This window comes from Choloepus didactylus, chromosome 14 (assembly GCF_015220235.1).
Source record: "Choloepus didactylus isolate mChoDid1 chromosome 14, mChoDid1.pri, whole genome shotgun sequence".
NCBI classification, from domain to species: Eukaryota; Metazoa; Chordata; class Mammalia; order Pilosa; family Megalonychidae; genus Choloepus; species Choloepus didactylus.
In genome coordinates this window covers 20,097,702-20,123,683 of record NC_051320.1, presented here as the reverse complement: position 1 = coordinate 20,123,683, position 25,982 = coordinate 20,097,702, and the positions used below count along the sequence as shown (strand labels likewise).

General features: G+C 36.9%; 1 long non-coding RNA gene across 1 annotated transcript in view; it reads left to right on the top strand.

Moving 5' to 3' along the window:
• Positions 1-25,392, top strand: part of LOC119509311 — a 596,159-nt gene extending 570,767 nt beyond the window's left edge. Inside the window, exon 4 of the long non-coding RNA XR_005211673.1 lies at positions 24,822-25,392. This is a non-coding gene — a long non-coding RNA (uncharacterized LOC119509311). The remainder of the gene's footprint in view (positions 1-24,821) is intronic.
• The last annotated feature ends 590 nt before the right edge of the window (positions 25,393-25,982 follow it).

Genomic DNA, 25,982 nt, shown 5'->3' with positions numbered 1-25,982 from the left:
TACTTTGTGGCATCCTTTTCCTCCAGGTCAAACATTGGTTCAAAGTTAGGATACGTTCTGGCTTCTGAATTTCCTTGTTTCCAATTTGAATTGTATTTATATGTTTACCAAGAAGAAGTGTGTGTTTCCTTATAAGAAAAAAAAAAAAAAACTTACCTGGTAATTGGAGACAAAAATCACCAACTCACATAAAAGGTAAAATTTGATGGAAAGGTCATTATATACTCAGCATGTATTAAGTCAGACATTGCACATTTTTTGTAGGTTGACACATTCTTAAAAAAATGTAGTGGCCATAACATTGATATGAAAGAAAATGTGTTTTTCTCTGTAACAAAACTGAGTCCATGCAAAGTGTCCTCCTCCCTTCTCTAGTATAAATTTATTCTTAAATGGTGTGATGGTTGGGTTCATGTGTCAGCTTGGCCACGTGATGGTAACCAGTTGTCTGGTCAAGCAAGTACTGGCCTAGCCTTTACTGCAAGGACATTTGTGGCTGGTTAATAAAACAGAAGCCTGGTTTATTAAATCAGTCAATTGACTGCCTCTGTGGCTGATTACATCAACAAAGGGCGTCTTCTGCAATGAGAGAATTCAATCAGCTGGATTTAATCCAATCAGTTAAAGACTTCTTTTAAGGGAGAAGAGAGAGAACTTTCACTTCTTCTTCAGCAGCCAGCCTCTCCTGGGGAGTTCATTGAACACCTTCAACAGAGTTGTGGCCTGCTTTTTGGAATTTGGACTTGTACATCCCCACAGTTGCATGAGACACTTTTATAAAATCTTGTATTTAAAGGTATCGCCTGTTGGTTCTGTTTCCCAAGAGAACCCTGACTAATAAAAATGGAAGCACAGATTCTACACATGGTCTGGTGTTGAAACTCAAGTTTACAAAAGTAACTTCTGACATAATCACAACTAGTGATACTGCATATTGATAAGGACGAAAAAAATTATTTCATTAATTTACATAAAAAGGAAAGGAAAGAGCAAACCAACATTTACAGAGCATCAGATATTTGCCAGGCACTTAACATAGATTATGAAATCTTCACAGCAAACTTCTGATGTAGAGATTGTTATTTACTTTTAACAGATGAGAAATTGAGGTTCAGAGAGATTAAGTAATTTATCAAAGGTAACCCAGCAAGGAAATGGTAGCTCTGACTCTATAGTCCATATGTTTTTGTCCACATGAAACACATTATTTGTATAGTGCTTTATATTTTCCAAAAGGCTTCCATATAAATTTTGTTACCGGATCCATTCTATAGATGAGAAAACTGAGTACAATAGTTATAAAGCTATCAAGTAGCTTGGCTATAGCTATAAGCCTAAGAAGTGCTGAACACAGCACTTATACCTAATTTTCAGAATAGAGATCTTGCCCCCTGTTACCCCTGCTTGATCCTCTGGGATATATTCTGTAGAAAATAAAGATGAGAAAGTTGCATCACAGTGTACTGAGGGAAACCGAAGCACAGAACACTCAGGCATTCTGAGGTTTTTTGCCTTGAGACTCACCCTTGAGACTTTCTCCTCTGGGTTTCTTCTATAGGTAGTCAATGAAGGGCCCTGTGGTATTAAACTCTACTGGATAATGAGTTTAATTCTTGAAACAAAGAATACAGATAGAAAATTTGAGAAATGGTTCTTGATGTTTGTGTTCTATATGAACAATTATGCTTACGCAATCTATAAGTGAATTCACACACACACACATCACAGCGTGTATACATTCTACTATTCCTACCAAAAATCCAAAAAGATGTAAATAAATAAGATTCCTATAAATTCTATTAGGTAACTTTATTTCCTGTAAACGTAAGCTCTGCAACATTGAGAAATAAAACTCTTAGATTCCCTGTTTTCCCCCAATTGCTAAATAAAGTTAACCAACTATCTGATGACTTTGAATGACTATATTTTCCAGAGAGCATTAATGGGAAAGTGCATGCTAAGCTGAAATGATTATTGGGGGAAAAAGCCTGTACCAGCGTTACATGCATTGACTAGTGTTTCCTCAGTAACTTCTGAACCCTCTGGTTTGCCAGGCTGCTATGACAAATACCACACAATGGATTGACTTAAATAGCAAGAATTTATTGGCCCACACTTTCAGAGGCCAGAGTCCTAAAACCAGGCACCAGCACGGTCATGCTTTCTCCCGAAAGTCTGGCCCTGACTGGCTGCAATCCTTGGGGTTCCTTGGCTTGCATCTCTGCCTCCCAGCACATGGTGCTATCCTTGATCTCCTCCTGTGGCCTTCTCTGACTGTTTTCTGAATTTCTTCTGCTTACAAAGGATTCCAATAATAGATTAAAGCTCACCCATGCTGAGTCAGTTGAGCCACCCCTGAAAAGGATCTTAGAAGATCCTATTCATAAAGGATCCCACACCCTAACTGATAATACATCCTCAAAAGTCCTATTACAAATGGGTTCACACCCACCGGAATGCAGATTAAGAACATGTCCCTTGTTGGTGTACATAGTTCAGTGGACCACAATAAAATATCTAAAATATAAAAACTATGTGAGGCATGAGTTTGAGCACCGCTTTGGTCACTTATTAATTTGTTACCTTAGGCTAGTTTTCTCATTTTCCTTATCTATTAAAAGGAAATGATAATTTCTTCTTAGTCTACCTTGTGAGTTGTTTTAATATGTGAGATAATTTATATAAAAAGCCTTTTGAAATACGCTACGCTGTTATTTTTGTTGTTGTTTATTTATTTTGCTGAACTACTCTGAAGGCATTGTGATATTTCAAGGGACAAAAATGAGACAATGCAGACCATTTTAACCAAATTGATAATGAATGTGACTTAGTTGCATTAATTCAATAGCAGGGATAATTTTTACTGTAAGTAATACAAATAAACTTATTGTTTCTGGCACTTAAACATGGAGATATGTTTATGTCAGACACATAGTGTCTCTTGATTTATAGTTCCTTAATCTTCTTAACTATAAAGACCTTCAGCTCTACTCCATTTCAGCAATCTATTCCCAAGGACAAATCTGAAATATTATTGTTATACTAAAAGGGCCAGCTTCTGAAATCTTAATCTCCAAAAGCCCTGTCTCTTAATATAACTTTCCTTCATCCAGCCCTCCTCTTTTGTCAGGTCTAGCCAGCTATTCTTTGATGTCACCAAAGGCATCAGTTACTTAACCCTTTAATTCCTAGTGGAGGCAACCTCTTCCTCCTTCACCATTGAGCAGTGAACCTGGTCCATGTCTAGAATCACTTGTCATCAATCTCAATCTTTTTGCCCCATTATCTTTCTCCCCTACTGATCCAGTCAATGGCCAGTGTTGAAACAGAACAGCAACCCAGCTGCAGAGCTACAGGTAAACCTGTACACTGCTGGACAACATAGTCACGTATTGGTGCCACAAACAAATTATGGTTCCTAACCTAAGTGGTTGATTGAATGAGCCAAGGCCATTTCCAGACTCTGGAACTGACTGGACATTCATTTTATGGTCACAATATATGACTCTATTATAACGTCTGTCACTTTCTGACCCATACGGAGACAGTACAAAGCAGCACTGTCACCTGTTCTCTCTGCTAATTCTAAAAGCCTTATATCAAAGACAGCCACTCTCATGCACCTCAGTGAGCCACTACAAGCTCTGCTCCTCTTCCAAAACTTCCCACTGTTTTCCCCAGTCACTGTCCTTTGGTCAGGTACATTTCTCTCTGCCTAACTCCACTGATTCACAGTTCAACAGCTTTCATATTTAGTAAGACAGTGCCTTGACCCACATCTGAAAGGTTGATATCCCAGGCCTAACTCAGACTTCAGACTTCTACAAAGACCTGTGTATCAGACTTCAGACTTGCCTGGAACATGTGTATAAAAATTACTTCTTTGACATCTGCATCACCTACTGGACTGTGAAGGCTTGAGACCAAGGACTGCAGTTGAACTTGTTTAAGACATCAGAGTCCATGAGATCTCCTGAAGCAGTGTCTCCCATAGACTTGCACAAGAATCACCAGGGATCTGGATGCTTAGGCTTTTAAAATGCAGCTTCCCAGGCCTCACCTACTATCCATCACATTGCACTCTCTGGGATGGGGCAGAAGCCTGTTATCAAGCTCCCCAGATGATTCTTATGCACTAATGATTGAGAAGCATTCCTCTAAGATGTATAGAACAGTGGTGAGATATGTCAGTGCTGTCAGGGATCCAAACAGGCTGTAAAAATGGGGAGAATAGAGTGAGTTCTGTGATAGATGAACGAGCTCCTGCTACTTGGCTCTGGAAGATCAGTTCCTCCTCAAAAAGGTGGATCCAAGGATGCCAGACTTTTTAACATTCTGATGCCAGAAACCTAAATTTGTATATGAGATCTGTTGTTTTAAAATGATGGTACATAATTTGCAATTCGTTAAAAACCCTTTGAACTACAGAAATCGACTCTACAGCCAGTTTATAATTCTGACTTTAGAGCAACCTAGACAAGAATAACAAGAAAACACATGTATTTGAGGGCCAAGCAAGGGAGGAGAGTCACTTAATTGAAATGGTCCAAAAGGAAGGGAAAAAACAAGAAAGAGGTCAAGGGAAGAGAGAATTTCAAATTAGGAGTGGTCATCAGTGCCATGTGCTGCAGAGAGGTCAAGTAGAATGAAGACTGAAAATAGACAATTAGCAATTAGGAGGTCATTGGTGACTTTGGTGAAAGCTCTCTCAAAATAGTAGGGCAGAAGCCAGATTGTAATGGGTTGAGCATGAAAGAGAGAGAGAAGAGATGTCAAGTATAAGTTTTTCTTTCCAGACACTTGGCAGTGACATTCAAGAGGCAGACGATGTAGTACACTGAGGGAGGAAGGAAGTGCAAAGAAAGTTGCTTGGATAATGTTTTGATTGAAGTATCACACACAGAGAAACATGCAAATGTCATAACTGTAAAGCTCCCAATCACGTCTCCCTTCTGCATCACCCAAAGTAACTGCTATCCCAACCTCTAACATCCTAGGTAGCATTGCCTTTTGTGACCTTTATGTAAATGAAACCATAGAGTATGTAATCTTTAGGGTTGGCTTATTTCACTCAAAACAGTGTCTTAAAGATTGAACCATGTCATTGCATATACCAATGTTAGTTTATTTTCATTGCTGTAGAGCATGGATAAATTGCAATGTATTTGGGGTTGACTTCAGGTTTGGGCTATTGTAAATAATGCTGTTATAAATATTTATACATGTACAAGTTTTTATGCACATTTGCATGTTTTTCTGTTGATTATATACCTAGGAGTGGAATTGCTGGGTTCTAAGTTAAGCATATATTCAAATTAATAGACATTATTCCATTTTCCAAAGTAGTTGTACAATTTTCACATTTGCATTTACATTCTTACCATAGCATATGCGAGCGCCTATTGCTCCACATCCTTGCAGCATTTGGTATTGTCAGTCTTTGTAAATTTAACTACTTGGTGTTTTTGTAGTGACATCTCACTGTGATTTTAATTTGCATTTCCATGAGGACCAATGATGTTGAGCAACTTTTCTTGTTTGCTGGCCCTTTGGAGATCCTCTTTTGTGTTGTATCTGTTAAAGTCTCTGTCCGTTTTTTCTACTGAGTTATCTGAATTGTTTATTATTGAACTGAAGAAGATGTTCATACATTCTGGACAAGAGCCCCTTTTTAATTATATGCATTATGGATATCTTCTCCCTCTCTGAACTTGCATTTTTACTCTTTTATTGAAGTCTTTTGATAAGCACAAGATCTTAAATTTAATGCAGTCAAATTTATCAGTCTTTGTTATATTCAGTAACAAATTCTCTGGCTCTTTAGTATGTCTTGATAACTCGCAGAGTATGGTCTTACAACCTACTTTAAATGTGTCAGCTGTTCTTGGCCATTGCACTTTCATAGAATTTTTTAATTCAATTGCCAATTTAAGCACACACACAAATAAAACCTGCTGTAGTTTTGATCAGAATTTCATAGAATTTATAGATCACTTTGATAATTGCCCTCTTCATAATACTGAATCTTCCAGTCCATAAACATAGTACATTTATCCGTCTATTTAGACCTCCTTTAATTTATACTTTAATAAGATTTTATAGTTTTCTTAGGAATTTGATGTATCTTGATGCTATCATAAATGATGTAATTTTTCAAATTAAAAAAAATATTTTTAATTGAAACCTTGTGAAGAATTTATTAATTTTAATAATTTATTTCTAGACTTACATTTTCTATATGCACAATCATATTGTGAAGGAATAATGACAGTTTTACTTCATTGTTTCTAATCCTTATCCTGTTATGTCTTTTCTTATTTTTTCAAACTAAGACTTCCATAGAATGTTGATGAGAAGGGTGGTAATAGTCACTCTTCTCTTGGTCTTGATCTCAGAGAAAAAGCTTTTAGCATTCCACATCAATCATTCCTGGATCATCGATTTTTAACCTTTCCTCTTTTCTAATAAATAAATTCAAGGTTAAAGCTGCATCCCATATATTTTGATATGAAATAATTCAAAATATCTTTTAAATTCCTATTCTGTTTTATCTTTTAACCATTGAGTTACAGAAAAGTGTGTTTTTAAATTTCCAAATATATGGGAATTTTCTAGTTATCTTGTTTATTTCTTAATTTCACTGTAACCAAAGAGAATATTATGATTCCAATGATTTGAAATATGTTAAGATTTACTTTCTGTCACAGCATATGGTTAATTTTGAAAAGTTGAATGTATTTTGAAAAATATATATGTTCTGCAGATTTTGAACACAATATTCCAGATATGTCAGTTATGTAAACTTTGCTGATCATGTTATTTATATCTTCCATACACATATTAATGTTTTACCTGACTGTTCTATCAGTTACAGAGAGAAGTATATTAAAACTTCCCTCCCTCTATCATTATCAAGTCATCTATTGTAGTTCTGTGATTTTTTTTTTGTTTTTATATTTTGAGGCCACTTTATTAGATGCATATTAATTTAGAATTGGTATGTATTCATAATTAATTGAAATTTTTGATATTATGAAAAATTATAAGACACTATTATTTCATTACATAATCAGTATTCATTTAGAGTGCTTGAATAATTGTCATTTTTGGTCTTTATTCCTTCCTGCATAGCAAAGTAGTGATCTTACATCATTTTCCTTTTGCGTGAAGAATTCTCTTTAGAGTGCATCTCTTGGTGACAAGTGTTCCAGGCTTTCTTCTCCTGAAAATATTTTTATGTCATTTTCACTTTTTTAAGGACATATACATGAAGTATAGAATGTAATGATGGCAATTACTGTCTTTTTACCACATTGGAGATAGCATTCCTTTGTCCTCTAGAATTCATTTTTTATGTTGAGAAATTGGCTATAATCCTTATTGTAGCCCCTTTGAAAGTATTGTGTCTTTTTGTATGTGGATGTATTTAGCATATTTGTCTTTGTCTTGACTTTCATTAGTGTTTATATTATATGTCCAGTTGAGATTTTCTCTGTACTGGTCTAGGTTGGATCAGTAGAGCTCACTTTGCATTTTAAATTTTTGGCTATGTCTTTCCTCAGTTTTAGAAAATTCTCAGTCATTATCTTATTGTTAGACTCCCATTATCTGTATCTAAATAATAAGAAATGCATCCTCTATTTCTTTTATACTTTCTTTTTAAAAAATGTTCCATTATTTTGTCTCTCTCTGTTTCATTGTGGCTATTTTCTTCTGTCTTATCTTGTATTTCACTAAGTCTCTCTTCAGCTATGTCTCTTCTGTTGTCATTCCCAATTATTAAAGCTTTAACTTTGGTTAAGGCGTTTTTCAGTTTGAGAATTTTAATTTTGTTATTTAGTACTTCCAGTTTCCTGTAACATTCTCAACCTTGTTTTTATTTCCATGAACATAATAAGCATAATGAGTTTAAAGTTTGTGTTTGATAATTCCATTATCAGACTTTCCCATGGATCTTTTTCTATTCGAATTTTTTTCTTTTAATTTTCCATCAATTTGGTTTGTCTCTTCACATGCCTGATTGTTTTTATCCAGTGCTGGCTATCATATGTGAAAAACAGTAGCAATAGTTTAAAGTCTGGGATGATTTTGTCATCTACTAGAGAGGATTTGTCTCTATTTCTAGTAGGTGGCAGGGATACTAGCAATAATAGATCATCTTAATCTAATCAGGGTCTGAGATAATGCAAAGAGGTTTTTCAGTCCCAGCAAGGCAGGTCTATTTCTGAATTAACCTTATGTCTAGGATACTGACCTATGGTTTTCAACCCAAAGCCCGGGTTGTATTGCAATGGCAGCTTGGACAAGGGTGGTAGCAATTAAATTAATAAGTAGTGAAGCAGATTTGAAATATATTTTCTTGGTTGAAACAAAAATTGGATGTGGGAAGAGGTAGATAAACTGGCCCCTAAGTTTCTGAAGAGCAACTGAATACCTTTAACTGAGATGGAGAAGAGTAATGGAAGAATTTGTGTGGCAGATAAATATTAAGAATTTTGATTTGAACATGTTGACTCTGAGAGGCTTACTAGATGTCCATTATTTACCATGCAAAAATGCAGCAATAACACTCATATATGACTTTTATCATCATATCTACTACAGAGCACACTTATTCAAAATCCATTCATGAAAGGACCATCTGTATCTTAGAATAGGAGAGTTCCTCTTGCTCTAATGATCACTCTGACCCAGAACATGGCACCTCTGACATGGCCTGATACAACTAGTCCTCTCTAAGAGGACTAGTAATTCATGCCTTCTAAAAGAAACCACCGCTCATTTGTTGTAACACTGTGGCTAATACAGAAGGGAGAGAGATGTGTCCCAAGGCTGGGGATAAGAAGGAGAAAGACTTTAGATGACAGGAGCTCAAAAGAGGCAACAGAGCGTGAGGAAATGCCAAGCTGGAGACCCAAGCACCTTCTGCCCAAGGATGCATTAAGTCCTGGAAATATATCTGAGCTGGAGGCATCATCTCAAGGAGCCTAGAGAGGTAATGAATGGCTGCAAATCTGAGCTGACAGAACTGTGAAGTCATTTGTGTTTTTACTTTTACCAAAGCAAATCTACAGGGTCTTGTAAACCAGTACCTGTTAAAAATAGCCTTTAAAAAAGTTACATTTTCCCATTGAGGAATGTTATCTGAATGGAATTCTACCTGCTTTTAGGAACCAAGAGGAATACTTTGTCCAAGTTAAATCAGTAAGACAAGTGTATTACTCCTTGAGATACATTTCCAACCTGCAATTAGTTCAGAAAATTGATGATTCAAAATATAGAGTTCAACTTTCCAAAGCTGTTACCAAGAGAAAATCCTGTTCAAGTCCCAACTTAAGTACACATACTTAATTATGAATACAGTACTTTTTTAGTATTTTGGTTTATACAGACATCTTTAGGAACAAAAGGGTTTGAAAGCCTCTAGAAAAATAGTATCGAATCTCTTCATTGCTATTATGCTCCCATTTCCAAATAGGGTACAGGAGGAGATTAAGAGAGTAACTGTGACCTATAGAAGACCAAGGCAAAATAGAGATTTAGAAAAAAATAACAGAAAATTTCCACAATCTTGACTGACTTTATGAGGAAAGTTGCCTGTGAGAGTTCTTTCAACTTAGGAAATAGCCCTTTAAAAATATACTAGTATGATGTATTTATTGATATTTTAATGGTTATCCTTATAATTACATTGGATAAAAATGTTACAAGTTAGACTATAATGCTATTTGTGGCAACCTAATGACAAACCAACAGAGCTGAACTTTCCAGTGCCCCGTCCCCTGAATTTTCCAGTGCTACCCTGTCCATTTGGCAGAACTGAGCTCACTGTTCTTCATAAAGTCAAATAATATATTTTTCTGTTTTCTTGCATTTTGTTTGTTGCTGTTATTACTGTTTTGTTTTTAAAAGTTTGAAGTTATATATTTATTGAGTGGCTGTATTAGATGCAATTCAATTAAGATCACAGAGAAGCTGGGTTTTTCAGAGGCTTGTAATAAAAAAGTAAACTGGGTCAACAATTTTAATTTTATCAAAGTTGGTAAATCTAAAAATCATTGATATTTGATTGCCTGTAGCTGAAATGAGTTAGGGTTCTTGATTCAATATTCAGTAGAAATGTGTCTGTATTATGCAACAACCAGAAATTACCAAGCTCTCTAATTTAAGGAAGAGGCCCACCAGGTATAGTGATGATAAATGTTTTCACATCCAATTCCTAGCTGTTTTAATAAAGGGTTAAATAAAAACAATAGAGGATGACTCCCAGGAAAACAAATTCGCTGGAATAGAAAGTAGGTAAACAAACATTTGTACATTTTACAATAATCTATAATGTTAGTTAAAGATGTATAACTAATATTTAAGAGAGATAACTACATCAGCAACTGGCTTTGGAAATACTCAGCTAACGAGCAATTCAGTATTAAAATCCATGTAGGTCAAGGGTTATAATGAATGTGGTCTGGGTTATGTTTTATTTAAATCTATCACAATCAGACCTATTATGGAAAATATAGTCACTGTTGAACATCTCCTGCTAGTTGTATATGTTACAATTGTGCCTTTTTATCATCAACAATACAGAAAACTTACATGTTGACTAAGAGAAGGAAATAGACATTAACAGTTATTTTCTTTTTAAACAAAGAAATTAGATCAGAATTATTCCTGTCCCCAAAGATCATGTTGTAGTACATTTATAAGGAACCTTTCAATTTATTCTTTCATGAGATTCTCTATACAAGTGAGAGCATAGGAGAACAAGAGATAATTTGACATAAAGCACTATTGGCAATAGAGTGAAATGTTGGCTTTTGCCAAGGACACCTGATATGAAAGGGTAGAGAAGTCAGATAAGATGAAATGACTTTACCCATGCTGTAACAATCAATCTGAATCTTCTCTGGATATTCTGATGAGAAAGGGTAAAAGAATTGGATTATTTTATTATATACATTTAACTTAAAAGGGAGTGTAAAGGCAATAAAGTAAGTGATAACCACACTTTTGTCATTTGCTACAGGTACTATATAATTTAATTCTCCGATATTTAAGTGACCAATTTTCCCCCTGCAATATCCCTGGAACAAGCACTTTCTCATTCTATTGGTAGAAAGCTAGAAGAAAACTTTGGTGCTGTCACTTGGGTTCATTTTTCTTAAAAAGAATACACTTAAATTTATAATCTATACATTTCAAATATAGAATATAAAAAGAGAATGGCAGATTTTCATGACTATGAGTACACACACACACACACACACACACACACCCTATGCTTGAAGCAATATAGCACAGAGCCCTGAACTATTCATTGTGGGAACTTCTAGGGCAGCACAGAACTCACACATCCTCCAAGAGATACACAACAACAACTGTTACTATGTAAAGTAAGTTTTATATCGTGATTTTACAGTTATTCAGTTAATCAAAATGCACTTTTAGAATTTTGTTACAATACTTAGAATACTTAAAATAAGAAAAGAGGGAAAATCAAATGGAAGAGAAAAGCATCAATTATTTTTCCTGCTGACAGACTAGCCCAGCGCTTTCCAATAGAAATATAACAAGAGCCACATATTAACTTGAAATCTAGTAGCCACATTAAAAAATAACTGAAAATAAACAATTAAAATTAATTTTAATTATATATTTTACTTAACCAAAGATAGCCAACATATTTTCAACATATCAACAGTATAAAAATGAATGAGATATTTTACATCTTTTATTTTCTCACTAGGGCTTCAGAATCCAGTGTGTGTTTTGCCTTTACAGTCATCCTCTTTGAATTAGCTACATTTCAAGTGCCTAGGAGCCCAGAAAAGGTGTTGTTCTGATCTGAAGATTAAAGCTGGGTCCCAAATCTATTCTGTTCTCAATCTCTCTCCTAAATTCCGGACTCATTTTTCAACTGCTACCAACTACATTTAACAGACGATGGTTGATGTTAGTTTTTTTTGTCTTTCTCTCCAGTCTTGTGGCTTCACCTCTTAGATTTCCTTATGTTGGCTAACAGCATTACTCTCTGTGCACCTCGCCACCATTTAAACTAGAAACCTGAGGTATATTCCTACTTTTTCCTCTCGCTCGTTCATCATCTTCAATTGAATAAAGTCAAAAAGACATGCTGAATCTGCTCCCTCTTTTGTTTCTCCACACCCCTGACCTTTTTAAAAGTCTGGATTACGAAGGACCTCCTGACTCTTCTCTACCATCCATCAGTCCCTACTTCTCCAAACCACCATCTACTCTGAAGGGAAACTGGTCTCTTAAGCACATGTGCTATTGGTTAGCTTTTTAAAAAACTAAAATTGAATTGCATGACTCTCTTAAATAAAGGCAAGGTGTCTTAGAAGATTCTTTTAGCAATATTTTAATTTAAAAAAACACTTGTTGAACGTTTTCTCTACATACTTAGAGAAACAGCCGCAAAACAGACATTTCCGTAGTGTTCTCAAATTGTTCAGGGTATAGTGGCTATGAGATGAGCCTCACTGATGCAAAAAGGAATTTTTAAAATATGACCCCAGTCTACATGTCTAGATTTCCCAATAGACCTATGATGAGGAGTGCAACCAACCAAAAAACGAAATTGTCTTTAGTGATCTGAGGCTTCTGAAAAATGTTTTCATTGGAATCATTGGAAGGCATGTCATTAGGTACCTACAGGCCTACTTCAAGTTCATTTTCCCAGGTAGTTAAAGGACACTATAATTTATCACTGGATGAAGCTAAGAGTCTATATAAAAGCCTTTAAAATGGTCCCAACCGTCAACAACGGTGTTAGATACCACTTTCTGATTATATTTACGTATCCGCTATGATAAATAATATTAATCTGTGGCCTCCTTTACCTTGGCTTGTTTATCTGTTTCTATTTCTTCACTTCTGCCCTGTTCTCTGCCTCACTCATTGTATTGTTTCTTCCTTGTTTTCACCCCTTTGGAAAGCTACAATAGCTTACCTCTGGGTTTTGAGAAATAAGATATCTTTGGGGAGACATACTCAACTCTATAAAATCTATTTGAATTATACTACACAGTTGAATTAATGCTAAGACATTGTGAGTTATAGAGTAGAATCATGGAGATGGAGTTATCCAAAAATCAAATTAGAGGCATTTCAAAAAACCCCAATAAGTTGGAAGAAGATGAATAAGTTGCCTACAATGGCATTTAAATTTATCTTTGTCTCAAAACAAATCATTGGCTATTTCCAGCACTAGTCTAAAACAGAACTAACTGGCTAACAATTAGCTTTTACTTAAAAGAATCACGGTTGAAACAACAGTTAGGTGTTTGCCATTGTGATTTGAATTTTGTTTGTTCATTGCCTAGACTTGATTCTTTAATCATTGCTTACCTGAAGCAAACAACCAAATTACATGGAGCTTGTTTTCTTTTTCTGATTCCATATAGTTGAGTCTGGCAATATGTTACTGACTGGTAATCAGATGCACTGGCTGATAACAGAGGGTTAGAAGGAAGAGATCAAACTTGAGCAAAGCATTTCTGAGGTCTGCCTAACACTGGGCCAGCATTTCCTGAATTGTATTCCATTGTATTTCTACGACAACATTAGATGTCTTAATCAGGAAAGGCTAATCTCTGTAACTAGCAACCCGCAAACCTCAGTAGCTTTAACATAGTAAATAATTATTCCTAACTCAAATTGTAGTCCAAAACAGGCCAAAAGAGTAGGATAAAGAGATAACATCCACTGAGGCATTCAGGTTCTCAAGTTCTCTCTACCGAGTGGCTCTGCTATCTCTTGGGGTTTGGGGGTTTTCTACTGGATCCAGTGCATCTGGCTGGAAGACAAGGAAAGAAGGTGTATGGAGGATGGTGCAGGAGTTTTTATGGGTGAGGCCTGGAAGTGGCAAACTTGACTTCTGCCAAGACTTCCTTGGCAAGAACGCAGCCACATGGTCTGGGAAAGAAGTCTTCGTGGATGCCTACAAGGGAAAAGAAAGGGTTTGTGCACACATAGCTACATCTCTGCTGTGCCAGGAAGTGGATATTTTTATCCTCATTTTATAAATAAGGATAAGAAGGATTATGTAGCTTGCCCAAGATCGCACAGCTAATAAGAGGCAGACAGAATTCAAACCTAAGTTAGTCTGGCTCTAAAACCATTTATCTTTCCCCGAATTGTTTCAGACTGAAGGAAAAATCATTCTCTCCTTCTGATGGTTCCTTCCTTGGACCTTTCTGAAGTCACGGGGAAGCAGTCGTTGCCCTATTTCCATTGTTACTCTTTGTAGTGACATTTGATTGATAGATTTGAAAGAAGCACCCAAGCATGCTCGACTCAGCCCCCCAATCTGTTTTGAGCAGCCTGTCTTCACAATATTCCTTTTCATCTTCCTGCTGGGAAGGACATGCCTGCCCATCCACTTTGCCCCAGATTAGAGCTGGGGAGTGGAGAAGAGGCTAATTAGGGTGTGAATATTAGAAGAATTTGGCTAAGGAGCCAAACCACTTCCTCAATCAAAATTTTCACCAATATAGTTGATACCTTACTCTCTATCCACCTCAGTTCTCTCTCCATGATGGTTCCAAACTTCAAAAGAGGAAGAACAGAACTTACCCATAGAAGTTTATGTTTTATCAATTTATCTGGAGTACTAATTTATTAATATGCAAACTGAAAAGGTCCACTTAGGCCTAAGGTGACTAACTCCCCAACGCCCCAGAAGGAAGTGTAGCCATTGGCAAGTCCGAGACAATTAAAATAATAACAGCTTTTATTTATTGCACAACACCTGACAATTTTATTTTTAATCATGCTATTTAACTTTGGTTGTATACAGTAATGGAGCAGTACCTTGAAATGGGCGGTAAGATCAGTGATGACCAAATTAGCTTTGACTCACTTTAGAAAGCACAGAAGCCTTTCATTTTAGGGTTGCCCTGTGAATCATCTGCTCCTTCACATTGGAGGGGAGAAACTGAAACTCAGAGCAATCAGACGCGGAGAAAAGTTCGAAAAGATCGTGGCAGGAGAAGCGAGGACAAAGGCTGGGTCCAAGCTGTTCCCTACGACGCTACGATGTTTTCAATATTTAATTTTTGAGAGCATATATGTTCTTCTGAGTAACTTAATCTACAATAGCATAAGGTTAATATTTCACTTCTATTAATCCATAAAGTGACTCCAAGTGCCATTAATTAGGATTGGATTTTAGGTTACATTTTTTTAATGCATATTTCTTTTTCCGCAATGGAAAACAGAAGATACGGGAAACTCAAGTGACATGCTCTAGGCCATATTATCAGCGCAAAGTCAAGCTAGAAAACAAACTAAAATTCCTTCTCTACCACTTACAAGTACAACATAATAAAATTCATTATAATATCTTTTTAGTTTTGTCATAAAACCATAACAAATCATAGTTATTACATGAAAAATAGAGTAACTAATCTTTTGCCTAGTAAAACTATAGTAAATTGGTTCTAGTAATAGCAACACTATTATAATCATACTGAAAAATAGCTTCATGTTACGACCTGTATATTTACTACACTATTATAATAATTATAGTTCTACCATAGATTTCTTTTATACTAAAGCTAAATTTACCCTAGTAATTGTATTCTTTTTTCCTCTTCTGCATAATTATAAGAATATAAAAGTGTAACTTCTGATGTGAAGTATGAGAGCTTTAAATTTGTTATTCTTTTTACCATTATTAAATAATTTAGAATTAAGGGAGAATACTTAAAAGAAGAAAAACACAATTTTTTTTTTCCCAAGAACAAATATTTCTACCTAGGTAAGATTAAGAAACAGTATATAAGATGTCAAAATCAAAAGGAAAAACACAGTTTACTTAATCTATAGAATACAGAAGTAACCAGAAACAACTGAACTTACCAGAAAAGAGGCTTATCAACTTATTTTAAGTCATCCCCATGATAAACCTCCCAAGCTTTTCTCGGAGTGGTGGCGTCAACCAATGACCTGTGGCTCTATCCCTGAGAGAAAGAAGAGAGAACTCACCACTCACCGGGAATTTCAAAGAAAAAACGGTCTCTCCCACTGAAGGGCAATGAGACTGAGAAGGAATCAAAACAGCTTTGTGGCCACAACTCATCTTCACACATTAGGTATGAATGCTTGCAAGAGTTCAGGCCTCAAAGGATTTAGCTGTAGAAAGGAAATTTCCTCCTACTCCGTCATTTGCTTCCACCTGTCACTGAACTCCAGTGAGTGGCGGAGACTGGCTAGAAGCTCACCAATTCTGTTGTTTCCATTTCCCGGACAAACTGCGCTTCTCGGCCTGGTTAGGATTAGGCTGGGGATATACAGGGCTCTGTTCTGGTCAAGAGAATCTGGGTGCAGCTGACATGCCACTTCCGGTTCCCTGCCCTGGGGCCTCAGTGTGCCTTTGCCCCGGAGGTAAGTGTGCAAGAAGAAGTAGCACGGCCAGATGAAAAGGGTCTCGGTCAGGAGTTAGGGCTGGGGGAGAGCTTCCCCACCCACACGGAGCTAAAATGGGAACACAAAATTATTCTTCGTTGTATGAAGCCACTGAGAATTTGGGGCCATTCATTAGAGCAGTTAACCTTCCCCATCATAAGAAGCTCAAATTCCAGCGGCCTTTCTGTTTGTAGAGGCAGCCACAGGAAACACCTTTTCTTTTCATTCTTTTACTTCCTTCTCCCTCCCTCCATCCCTCCCTCCTTCCTTCCCTTCCTTCTGTCCTCCCATTCTTTTCCTTCATTGTTAATGGAGATGGGTAGAGAGCAGGCAGTAATTCTCACTACCCCTGATCTTACCCTTTTTTTTTTTAACCTCACCATAACATCCCCTTTCTTGCATTTTGAATTATGTTTAGAATAATATTGTTTACTCAAGTGTATGATGTTTTGACTGTAACCTGCTAAGAACCTCTGCCGAATTTCTACAACAATCTAGCACTGAGATTTAAGCAATAAAATGTTTACTTAACTGTCTGAATAGCTTAAGGAGGTTTTGCAACAATATCTTTCCTGTTATTTAATACTATTTAAAGTAGAGGAGAAAAACACCAAAGATTTTAATTCTGAGCTCTATAATTCCTAAGGCAGAAAAATAATTATGTTTCATTATGTTTACAGTCTGTTCTGTGATTTCCTGCTTGTTTTTAGAACTGACATTGAATTGCCTCCTTCAACCCAGCTTTCTGTACTCAACTTCCACCGTGCAGGTCCAGACCTTCTCTTTCACTTGTTGCAAGAGAACCTGGATATCCAAGTACTCCCCCATTTCTGCCATATTTTATAATAAGTTCTACAGAATATTCCCCAAATTGAAATGGATCATCTCATTGCCTTCCCATGGCCTTTGTTTTCTTAAATGGCTTCATCTCACATTACCTTGTATAGCCTATTACAGAGAATTATCCAGAACTCACCAAAATATGTCAGGTACTTTCTGCCTTTAGTAAATTTCCCTCTCCACCAAAAGAAAAAAAAATGCGAGAGAAGAGAAGGCAGTAAAACCTCAAGCACAATATATGCCTATGTTTTGAACTGGGCTTGTTATTTTTTAATTACCTAGAAGGGAACACATTTTTAATAGAAATTATCAAAAGCAGGTTTTGTTCTAAGTTTGGATTTTATTTTTTGTGCATTGCTAACATGGGCTAACCTGCTGCTCTGTTTTTAAGGCAGCAACACGGCACCTGGGGTAGAGAGAGGCATCCTTGCTGACCCAATACTTCAGTCCCTGTCGGTCCCCTCCCCACCCCTGCAAGCCCCAGCCCGTGACAAACCCTCACGGGCCCCCATGAGTGACATCAGAATCCTCAACAAGGTGATAAATGCAGCCATAATCAATTGATCAAAATTAAACCTTGAAGGAGATATTGCTTAATGGGTGCAGCATTTCCATTTGAAGTGATGAAAAAGTTTGGGTAAAGGATGTTGATGATGGTAACACAACATTGTGAATGCAACTAGTACTACTGAGTCGTACATTCTGAGTTGTAAATATGTGACTACAATAAAAAGTTTTAAAAAACTAAACCTTGAGTTAAAACTTCCTTTATTACAGTATTACTGAACATGGGCTTTAATATCAGAAAGGCTCGTGATCCAATCTCTATCATTCACTTGTTATTTATTAAGAGGAAACTGTGGGCATTACCACTTATGTGTGGGAGAGCAACTGGCCTCCAGAATTGATCCAGGAACATGGGGTGAGGTCGGCACATGCCCACCACTGCCATCCTCTCCTCGTTCACACGCGCAGCCCCTTTCATGCAGGAAATTGGCCTCAGAGGACAAGGTCACTGCTGGCTTAGACATCTGCTCTCTCAGGATCCAGAGCCCTGACCACTGCCCTTTACCATACTCCTTCCGGATTTGCTGGCTTCTTTTAAACCCCCTGTTCTAGTTTGCTAATGCTGCCAGAATGCAAAACACCAGAGATGGATTGGCTTTTATAAAGGGGGTTTATTTGGTTAGACAGTTACAGTCTTAAGGCCATAAAGTGTCCAAGGTAAGTCATTAACGATTGGGTACCTTCACTGGAGGATGGCCAATGGTGTCCGCAAAATCTGTTAGCTGGGAAGGCACGTGGCTGGCGTCTGCTCCAAAGTTCTGGTTTCAAAATGCTTTCTCCCAGGACGTTCCTCTCCAGGCTGCAGTTCCTCAAAAATGTCACTCATAGTTGCACTTGGGGTATTTGTCCTCTCTTTGCTTCTCCGGAGCAAGAGTCTGCTTTCAACAGCCATCTTCAAACTCTCTCTCATCTGCAGCTCCTGCGCTTTCTTCAAAGTGTCCCTCTTGGCTGTGGTTCCTCTTCAAAACATCACTCACAGCTGCACTGCATTCCCTCTGCCCATCAGCTCATTTATATGGCTCCACTGATCAAGGCCCACCCTGAATGGGTGGGGCCATGCCTCCATGGAAATATCTAATCAGAGTCTTCACCCACAGCTGGATGGGGCACATCTCCAAAGAAACACTCAAAGAAATCTAATCAACACTGATAATGTCTGTCCACACAAGATTACATCAAAGATAATGGTGATTGGGGGACATGATACATTCAAACTGGCACACCCCCCTAATGCAGAAGGTCTGATTTTTCACCCTCTTTGTTGACTGACAGTGGGACAGCCAGCACACCTATCTAACCGTAGCTGTACTCACATCCACGTTGTGCATAACTGCACTTACGAGTCACTGAAAGGATCACCCCTTTAGGGAACGACATGCCTGTGTCTGAGCTGCCCACACCCACCTTTAGATCCAGCAGGGCACCTTGCTGACTGTCAGTTTCCTAGAGAAACGTTCTGTGTGTGCTTAGGTGTAACAGACTTGTTAATTCACTTGTCTCTCTGGGTACCTTTATTGTTTATTGTGCCTCAAACTAGCCCATACTTTATAATAGAAAAAGTGGGGAGGTGAGGAGGTGAGGCAACTGTCTCATCAAAGCAGAATTTTAATGAACTCCTCCTAAGGTAGACGGTTGAAATACTCTTGGATTGGGGAATGGAGACCTCTGATCATGCAAACAGGCCATACATAACTTGTATGTAAGTGTGTAACATGTAACTGTAGGTGTGACTATCTACAACTCCCATTAAGACACCAATGGAATAAGAGTGTTCAGGAAATTTTGTATGTGTTTTGGAAGCCGTACTGAAAAACCTCCCTCCCCCTTTGGGCTAGAGAGCTGGGGTCTCTGACTATTTTACATGAGATGCTCAGGAGCCTTCAGCTCTCAGGATGTCCACTAGGGTGGACTCAGGAGCCCCACTTAAGGCACCCATGACAGAGAAGAGCAGTCATGCTCCTAAAATAAAATTAATGTGAGGAAAGAAATGATGTAAGTTAAGGTCTTGGAGTCCACACAAGGGATTAAATGTTGACTGGAGAATGTTTTTGTTTGCCACAACACATGCCAGATTCTGGAAGCTTCTACCAACCCAGCCAACTCTAGTACAGTCATTGGCGCTTGGGGAAAAATGGCCAAACCTGTGCGTGTGACCTAAGAGAGTTGGAATAAGGGTTTTCTTGCAGTGCTGGCGGAGATTTTGACCAGCAGAGGCAGCTTAAAAGAGTAGATTAGTGTCTGCCAGACAAACAAAAGTGACTCTAGGCAGTATCAATGGATGGTGATGGTGAGGCATCCTTGGGTTCCACCTAGATGAGGCATTCAAAGCTGACAGGTTCCAGTTTAGAAGGAGAAAGCCCCAGAGGTTTGTGAGCCACTGGGACACGGGGACGCAAGAACAGAAGATCAGATTTCATTGCTCAGTGGTGCTTTCCTTGCCCAAGTGATGAACTGAAAAGGTAAAATCAACGTTTATAAACTGAACTGATAAAGCAAGACATTCGTTATATTTACATATATGATGTCCATTTTCCTTCCTCTTTCTTGCTCTATAACACAAACAATAGAAGCAGCTAATCTATGTTTCTACAAATGGCAAACATCTTATTTACTGTATTCAGTAAAATAAAAGGAAGCTGAAGAAATCACTTAAAACTCAAACATGTAAATGGGAATTTGAAACTATGCATATAAGGACATTCACTCTGGGTAAGGAGAACTTTATATAATAATGTGGGTAATTCGATAATCATCCACAGTTACTAAGAACTAGTTCTATACAAGGCACTACATTTGAGACCACAACTTTGAGAGGTGGCGTAGATTTATGAAAAGTGGCAACTCATGAGACAAATTGCCTTGTTCTTTGGCAGCTCTGCCAGTTGTGGATTTTATGTGTTGGCCTCTCTGAGCCTCAGTATTCTCCACAGGAAATTGGGAATAAGACTAAGACCTTTCTTAAGGCTTGATGTGAGGACGGAATGAGCGAATACATTGGCATCTCATGCATTCAGGGTTGTTGTTGTTATTATTGTCATGATTATTAATAGCAGCATTTTGTTACCTGACTTGATTAAGGAAGTAACACTAGTCTTTTCCTTCCCAGACACAGGGAATTGTAGACTGAGAGAAATGTGAAGAAAGGAAAGGGGGAAAAAAGATTCCAAAATGGGAAAAATTGTTGAAAGTACAAAAATACTAGTTTGGGGCAACTGGGAGGAAAAATATCTTCAAGCAGTTGTATACACTTGGTCAGTGGGCAAAAGAAATTCTTAGATAAATAAAGATATAACTTCCTAAAGCAGAAGACTAGGGTTCATTATGTTTCCTTCAGCCTCCCCTCCTCAGCACAATGCCTTTCTTGGTGTTGAAATAGGAAATGTCCATTGGAAATAGAAAATAGGAAATGTCACTCTGGGCTCCTCCGCAGCTCAGATTCAGGGATACAGAAGTTAGCTTGAAGCCACTAGTTGTTAATTATTGAACAAGATAATAATTTTCACACTTCAAATAAACTAAATATAGTGTGGTTTGCTATCTTGGTTGTTTTAAGTAGGCACGGCCTCCGGTCTAAGCACAAGCAAGAGCTAAAGTCACAAAAATAAGTTTCAGAGCTGAAAAAAGTGCTGAGTTTCCTGTGGTTTTTGGCATTAAAACTCTCCTTGGACTCATTCTTCTTTCTTATAAAATGAATTCAATCAGAAGTTACAGTGTTAAAAAGAGGAAATGCAAAAATACTCTTTTTTACATCCCTCAAGGGGAAAACGGGGAGAAAAAAACCTCTTTAAAAAAAAAAAAAAGAGAAGCACATGTTTTTTAGGAGAAAGATTATTTTTAGGTTGTGTCTACACTAACAGTCAATAAGGGTGCTAATTTAGTTGTTTTCTGTAACTATTATCAAGCAACAAATTGGGCAGTTCTGTTTGTGCAAGTGCTCTATTCGCTTCTTTTCTTTTCTTCCTCCTTGGTATGTAAAAAAGGGGTCCAACTGTCACAACAATTGCTGGTCCAAACAACCGATTCAATACCTAAGTTTTCCTTTTTTTAAAAACAATTATTTTGATACCATATCATACGAAGAATTAGTATATTCCAATTGAGAAGAAACCAAAGTGTGGCTGACGACATTACCACATTCAGATGCTGGATTAGGAACAGGTCATTGTTCTCTCGTTTGTTTGGACTTGAAAATTGGGCCCATTTTTCTTTCTTCATATTTCAACTTATTCTGTCTGCTATATGTTAAATTTTTACTTTTTCTTATGGGGCGGGGAGCAGTTTTTAAATAACCTTTTAATGGTACAAAGGAGAAAGTGCAGTTTGCACTTTGGAAAGGCTGGTGCTTCCGATTAGTAACTGCATCTAACATCAATCACTCCGAGGAAAACACACTCCTGCCAAGGCTGCTGGTGGTAAGGACAATGGGGCAAGGGGAGCACAGGCACACGTGAGGAAGGAGGAAAAGACAGACCAGGTAATGGCGAAGAAAATGAATTTCCTGTATCATGATTTTTAAAGTAGGGAAAAAGAGTTATTTACACAAACATGACTGCCACCAGGATTAGGGAACTGCACAAAATTGCCTCATGACCTAATGGTAAGTCACGATTTAATATATGAATATTACAACACAAGGAGCTTCTACTGGGGAAGCATTAAGAGGTTCATCTACTTCTGATCTATATTGGGATACATTTCTTCCACTGACAGTCAGAAAATACGCCGTTTTCTTTTTGCATTTGTGAACACTCTTTTTTTCTGATTATAAACGTCATATATACCCAATGGAGAAAATCTAGAGCTTCTAGAAAAAATAAAGATGAAAAAAAAAGCCAAATGTAATCTCACATTCCATACTTAATCTTTGTTAACATTTAATTTTTCCCTGCATGTGTTTATGTGGGAATGTGTGTGATTAATATCATAATGTAGAAAAATATTGATTGCTTTTAAAATTGTATTTTGTTATAGAATAGATGGTAGTTGTAGAAAATTTTAGAAATATAGAAAAAAGAAAATTTGCTCCTAGTTTTAGTATCCATATATTTGGGTACCTTGGTCCAGACTATTTTATAAATATATATATACATATATATACATACACAAAAATAATCTACACCCTGTTTTAATATACCCTTTTTATTAAAAAAATACATTTTGGACATCCTAATATGTCATCAACTATTTTTCTATAATGTCTTTTAATGGCTGAATAATATTCCACTGAATGGCTGTACCATCGTTTCACCAACTTATTGCAGGGTATTTGAGTTACACAAATGGCCACTTTCTAATACTTTTTCAATAATAGGTTTTGGTAAATTGAGGGTGGTGAGTGTATTTGAAAGAGACAGGGAGGGAAAGAGAGAAATTAGGAGTGCTAAAAGTATCTAGTCTGTAACTAGAGACACGACCAAGGGTTCATTATTGCTTTTGCATCTGACAACATAAATAGTGCTAAACCTGCATAGCTGCCATTGACCAAATTATTAACAGTAAAACTTATCAAACGAAGGCTGACAAAATAGCAGCAGTTTTGATCCAGAGCAGCCAACCTTGGCCCAAATGGAAAGAGCTGTATTAGCCCATCTCTTCTATACAACAGCATTTTTATTTACCAACTTACCAAAGAGAATAGGAGGGGTGCTTGGCATTTCATAACCAAACATCATTTCACAAATGCCCATATGCAAATTCACACTAATCATTGGAATTAATTACTATTCACAGCAACTGTGTGAAATAGCTTTCTCTTTCCAAGTTTCATAAATGGAAAAAATTAATAGGCATAAGACAACGTGCTTTTCATAAGACAACAGAGGAAATCACAAACAAAACAAGGCACAAATCCTTACCTTTTCCTTTGCTTCCCCATTTCGAAAAGCATTAAAAGTAAAACCAGGAAAGCTATGCTAAAAATGTTTCCTTGAATAAAACTTATTCACTCTTCGGATATATCTGAAGCTACACACTCTATAGAGAAATTTACCGTTTTCAAAAGTATCCAGGTGGTCAGGACATCAAATTAAACTATTTAACCAAGTCCTTCAAAACTGTAGTTAATTCTAAAGATATCAAACTTGTCGTTAGTATTGATTAACTCAAACCCCAAAGGAAAAGGATGTGTGCATGTTTATGTGAGTGTGTGGTATTTTTTTTTTTTTTTTTACATTTTGATTAAGCCAATGAATGATTTTTATCAAGTCAATAAAAATATTTGTTAAGTCTAACTATAGCATCAAATGGTCATTGGTGTTGATTAGATAAAGTGATGAGAATTACTGTGTGCAAATGTGGGTATGTCCTATCTCTGTATACTATGATCTTTTTTTCCATTTCAAACACACATATATCTTCTATGCTTGAAAGAAAAATTATGATCTATCTGTAATGTTGCTGGAGATTATCTCTCCTCTACAGAAGCCCATTGAACAGACAAATCGCAGCCTCTTCTCCACAGAAAACCTGCTGGACAATATCGCTACTAACGAACATTCAACCAAACCAAAGAACTGGCAAATCAGTTTAAAATATCAAACTCTTTTCTTTGATTGAAATCATTGGTCAATTCTGTCAAAACAACTGAAGTAGGATCCTCAAAGAAACAACGCTCTGAGAGCCTTCGTAGGCTTTCTAGAACAGAACCAATTTAGTTTTAAAGGCATAATATGCAGTGTAAGAAAGTGTAAATGTATCCTCAGAGCAACAGTCCTCAACTAAAAATAAGCAGCTGAGATTCAGCCATGTGGAAGACGTTCTACCTCACAAATCCCTGATGGTTTGCATAAGAAAGCTTAAAATAATAGCTGTGTGTGGTGCGGCCAGTTTAGTAAAATGGAGTGTGGTTGGGTTATAGTGTGTCCACTCATGTTATTCTCATCCTCTCTCAGAGAAACAGAATTTTTGATGTAGAGAAAGAAAAAAGAAAGCGAGATAAATTTCTGTGTGGTGCAGAAGATGTTAATTATTCTTTGTTCTTAATACAGGCAGCGCAGGCGTTGGAACAAGATGAGCTGGCTTCAAATTCCGGCATATCAGCTGTGACCTTGGGCCAGGAGCTAAGTTCAGCTTCCTTCCTTGTGAAATGGAGAGGGTAAAACCTGCTTACCTCTCAGGGAAATAGGATTAAAAGGTATACCGTGAAAGCAAAACCTCAGTGCAGCACCAGGCCCTGCCAGAGAGCCAACAAATTTCAGTTTTGCTTCTTCCTTTTTATTTTAATTTATTTTTTAATATTCTGCTATAAATACTAATGACTAGCTGCCCATGTATCATATACTTTAAGATTTGGGCATTTCTTAAATTTTCCATTTTACCAAGCAAGACCAAAGTATTTCCTTAGTTTAATTTGTGTTTTCCTCATAGTTTACCCTGTTTTATTTTACTTCATAGCATTTATCATCACTTGATAAATATTTGCTTGTTTGTTTTCTACCTTCTATCATTAGACTAAAAGCTACATGAGGGCAGGAGTTTTGTTCAGTGCTGAATCCCCAACACCTAAAAATATGCCTGTCACGTAGTGGGCACTCAATATGTATTTGTTGAAATAAAGGATAAATGGCTTACTGCTTTGTTTCATTTAAAGTTGTTCCCAACATTTTTTAATGAAAGAGGCGACAACCTTGTGACCTACTATGTGTATATAAATATGTACATGAATAGATAGCATCCTAATATTACTTTTATAGCTCCTTATAAAATCACTAGTGCCCTGAATAGAATCAACATTTCATCAGTATTTGTCAAATTCATTAATGTGAGCTTCTTGTTCAACTAATATATAGGCAAATGCACATCTTCACATGGCAGAAAAGTATTGTTTCTTACTTTTGTACAGACATTAGCACTTCATTTATGATGCCCTTTGTGGAGATAAAATACTGCAGTCATGTCTTGCCTGACGACATATATTCATAATTTACCATAATAAGTACTGTAGGAGTTGTATAAAATTCAGAAATGTGGGCTCGAGTTGTCATTCATACATGTACATACCCACAGATACAATGTCATAGATGTATAATTGTGTGTGCAGGCATATATATATGTGCTTGTTAAGTAGAGCCTTGCTGTCTATTTGTTGAATAATTCATTAATAGAGTCACATATGCGTATATAAAACAAGCTATAAAAAATGTTTAGAC